Below are 4,805 nucleotides of genomic sequence, written 5' to 3' on the forward strand. Positions count from 1 at the left end.
TGTTGCTGGAAACATAGGTTCCTACCAGGGCATTTTGATTTTTACATGCTCTACTTGTTGCCCATTGAGAGAGAGGGTATGACACGAAATTTGGGACCTCTAGCCCCTCGGGAAGTATTTTTAATCATTTTCTGAAAATTACCGATTTTGGGCCAAAAAAGTGCATGTTACTGGAAACATAGGTTCCTACCAGGGCATTTTGTTTTTTACATGCTCTACTTGTTGCCCATTGAGAGAGAGGGTATGACACGAAATATGGGACCTCTAGCCCTTCGGGAAGTATGGTTAATGTCTTTTTGAAATAAATGACTGGGCCGGAAAAATAAATAGCCGTGCACCTGGGAACCCAAAATTACATTAGCGGTGTTCCACAAATTCATGCCCGCTATGGAGCACCCTAACACGGACCTTTATCCATGGGGGACCACCCTATACATCCGTGTACCTGGTGATTGAAAACGTGCACCTGGGAACCCGAAAATTAAAATACTCTCCTAAATGCACTTACCGGTCATTCTCATATTAATGCCCACTTTGGAGACTGATAGATGGTACAGTTGGCGACATCTAATGAATTTTAAAAAGTAGTACAGATTCATTCTGGGAAGTAATATTACTATGATTATATGGATGAATCTAAAAGATGTTGGAAAATTTACTAAGTCCAAACTTTTCTAAAATAAATCTATGTTTTATGTGCAACTGGTGATTGAAAATAGGCACCTGGTAACCCAAAATGAAACACATTTTTAATCATTTTAATGCATAATGACACAGATACAAGGGTGAATTTCAAACAAATATGCTTTATTTAATCAGTTAATCATGGATTTATTTGACCCTCAATCAGTGTCCGGGCCCGGCTGGCATTTTGGGGCAAATTATGGTACCGGTAGTAACGTGACTGCGTTTCCAGAGAGTGACACATATGGTCAGCAACAGTTCCCCGGTCTGTAACTGAGCCTTGGTTAAAGTTCAACGTGGCAACACTGCGTCGAATTGTACCGAAGGTCACTTTCCTTCCAATGCCAAACTCTGCAAAGATTTTCCCCACATACTCACACAGATTAGTGTAGGATTGACCACAGGATGTGAAAAAGAACAGTTCTGTGTCTGAGGTCATTCCACTCAGATGAGGCCTGATTTGATGGAATCGTTGAAGCCAAGTGTATTCCTCCTGACATAGAACAATTCGGCACTCCCGAAGCTATAGTTAGTTTTGTGGGAAGCTACACACATCTGATAACCCCCACCTTCCGGGGTTACTTCACTGAAATCACTCACACTAAATAGTGTGACTGGGGATCGTCGAGTGCCATTAAATATTGCCAACCGGCTGGCCATGAGAGCTGCAAACCTACGCCTGTCAGAGCATGTGGCACGTTCCTCCAGCCTACTTAGAACTGAAGGAATGGCTTGATTGCTTAGCTCAACAAAGCGTTTTAACTCCGCAGCGCTGAGCACCTCGTCCCTGCAGCGTTGGCGGAATTTTGACCTATACGTTGCCTGGCTCTGCCGTGAGTCCCTGTCCATCTTCGCCAAGCAGAGTAACATCTTTCGAATTGCAGCGACCTTAGCTTGCATACCATCTGGCCGGAACTGAATAAGATAATTGAGGAAACTTCTAACATCGGTTCGGTACATTTTTAACGTGGATGGTGCCAAACCACGGCTGTCACATTGAGCATACCAATCAGACACACGTCTGTAGTTATCCAGAAAACACAGTCCTTCATCGGACTTGCCCTCCGACATAATGTGGAGGAATTGCCGTACTCGGGACATACTGGTGCGACTATTGTCAATTCGTTTAACTGAAGGTTGTACACCCACAATATAGTTTTCATACTCGTTCAAAATGGCATTACTCCAAACCTGAATTCGGGACGGCACACCGCCGTCTTCATCACTCTCGCTATCAGTGAAAGTCGCCACGACGCAGCCTTGCTCCCCTCGGTTCCGAGCACAGTTCAATATCCACTTGACTGGTTGGCTGCACCGCCGTCGAAGAACATGCCGTCTGATCACACTCGTCCACCAGCTGCTGCTCCACGGACAAACACTGCAAAATCACTGGGTCCTCCGGCCGCGGTTGAAGCACTGATTCGGCCTGCTGTCTCTCAGTAGAAATCCGGCTAAATTGCATAGCATTCGTCCAATCCATAGTACCAAACTTAAGTGCATGTACAGACTTCAAATGTCGATCTAGCCGCACTATATTCTGTTTACAACAAAGTCCACAGTCGCGTCTTGGTCTGGTACTCATAGCTTCTCTCTCCTGCCTTCGTCCGTGTCTCTTTGTTTGCTGCACCTAACCCTAACCCTAACCCTAACCCTAACCCATAACCCTAACCCTAACCCTAACCCTAACCCTAACCCCCTAACCCTAACCCTAACCCTAACCCTAACCCTAACCCTAACCCCCTAACCCTAACCCTAACCCTAACCCCTAAACCCTAACCCTAACCCCTAAACCCTAACCCTAACCCGTACTGATGGAAGTGACCCTAACCCTTTCCTGATGGAAGTTACCCTATCCCTTACTGATGGACATAACCCTTACTGATGGAGGTGACCCTAACCCTTACTGATGGAGGTGACACTAAAGCTTACTGATGGAAGTGACACTAACCCTTACTGATGGAAGTGACCCTAACCCTTACTGATGGAAGTGACACTAACCCTTACTGATGGAAGTGACCCTAACCCTTAGTGATGGAAGTGACCCTAACCCTTACTGATGGTAGTGACCCTAACCCTTACTGATGGAAGTGACCCTAACCCTTACTGATGGTAGTGACCCTAACCCTTACTGATGGAGGTGACCCTAACCATCACTGATGGAAGTGACCCTAACCATTACTATTGGAAGTAACCCTAAACCTTACTGATGGAAGTGACCCTAACCCTTACTGATGGAGGTGACCCTAACCATCACTGATGGAAGTGACCCTATCCCTTACTGATGGACATAACCCTTACTGATGGAGGTGACCCTAACCCTTACTGATGGTAGTGACCCTAACCCTTACTGATGGAAGTGACCCTAACCCTTACTGATGGAAGTGACCCTTACTGATGGAAGTGACCCTAACCATTACTATTGGAAGTAACCCTAAACCTTACTGATGGAAGTGACCCTAACCCTTACTGATGGAGGTGACCCTAACCATCACTGATGGAAGTGACCCTATCCCTTACTGATGGACATAACCCTTACTGATGGAGGTGACCCTAACCCTTACTGATGGTAGTGACCCTAACCCTTACTGATGGAAGTGACCCTAACCCTTACTGATGGAAGTGACCCTAACCCTTACTGATGGAGGTGACCCTTGCTGATGGAGGTAAGCCTTACTGATGGAAATAACCCTTACTGATGGAAGTGACACTAACCCTTACTGATGGAGGTAACACTTGCTTTTGTAAGTGACCCTAACCCTTACTGATGGAGGTGACCCTAACCCTTACTGATGGAAGTGACCCTAACCCTTACTGATGGTAGTGACCCTAACCCTTACTAATGGAAGTGACCCTAACCCTTACTGATGGAAGTGACCCTTACTGATGGTAGTGACCCTAACCCTTACTGATGGTAGTGACACTAACCCTTACTAATGGAAGTGACCCTAACCCTTACTGATGGTAGTAACCCTAACCCTTACTGATGGTAGTAACCCTAAACCTTACTGATGGAAGTGACCCTAACCCTTACTGATGGTAGTGACCCTAACCCTTACTGATGGAAGTGACCCTAACCCTTACTGATGGAAGTGACCCTAACCCTTACTGATGGAAGTGACCCTAACCCTTACTGTTGGAAGTGACCCTAACCCTTACTGATGGTAGTGACCCTAACCCTTACTGATGGAAGTGACCCTTACTGATGGAAGTGACCCTAACCATTACTATTGGAAGTAACCCTAAACCTTACTGATGGAAGTGACCCTAACCCTTACTGATGGAGGTGACCCTAACCATCACTGATGGAAGTGACCCTATCCCTTACTGATGGACATAACCCTTACTGATGGAGGTGACCCTAACCCTTACTGATGGTAGTGACCCTAACCCTTACTGATGGAAGTGACCCTAACCCTTACTGATGGAAGTGACCCTAACCCTTACTGATGGAGGTGACCCTTGCTGATGGAGGTAAGCCTTACTGATGGAAATAACCCTTACTGATGGAAGTGACACTAACCCTTACTGATGGAGGTAACACTTGCTTTTGTAAGTGACCCTAACCCTTACTGATGGAGGTGACCCTAACCCTTACTGATGGAAGTGACCCTAACCCTTACTGATGGAAGTGACCCTTACTGATGGAAGTGACCCTAACCCTTACTGAAGGAAGTGACCCTAACCCTTACTGATGGAAGTGACCCTTACTGATGGTAGTGACCCTATCCCTTACTGATGGTAGTGACCCTAACCCTTACTGATGGAGGTGACCCTAGCCCTTACTGATGGAAGTGACCCTAACCCTTACTGATGGAAGTGACCCTAACCCTTACTGATGGTAGTGACCCTAACCCTTACTGATGGAGGTGACCCTAGCCCTTACTGATGGAAGTGACCCTAACCCTTACTGATGGAAGTGACCCTAACCCTTACTGATGGAAGTGACCCTAACCCTTACTGAAGGAAGTGACCCTAACCCTTACTGATGGAGGTGACCCTAGCCCTTACTGATGGAAGTGACCCTAACCCTTACTGATGGAAGTGACCCTAACCCTTACTGATGGTAGTGACACTAACCCTTACTAATGGAAGTGACCCTAACCCTTACTGATGGAAGTGAC

The sequence above is a fragment of the Oncorhynchus gorbuscha genome, linkage group LG05, assembly GCF_021184085.1.
Source record: "Oncorhynchus gorbuscha isolate QuinsamMale2020 ecotype Even-year linkage group LG05, OgorEven_v1.0, whole genome shotgun sequence".
NCBI lineage: Eukaryota > Metazoa > Chordata > Actinopteri > Salmoniformes > Salmonidae > Oncorhynchus > Oncorhynchus gorbuscha.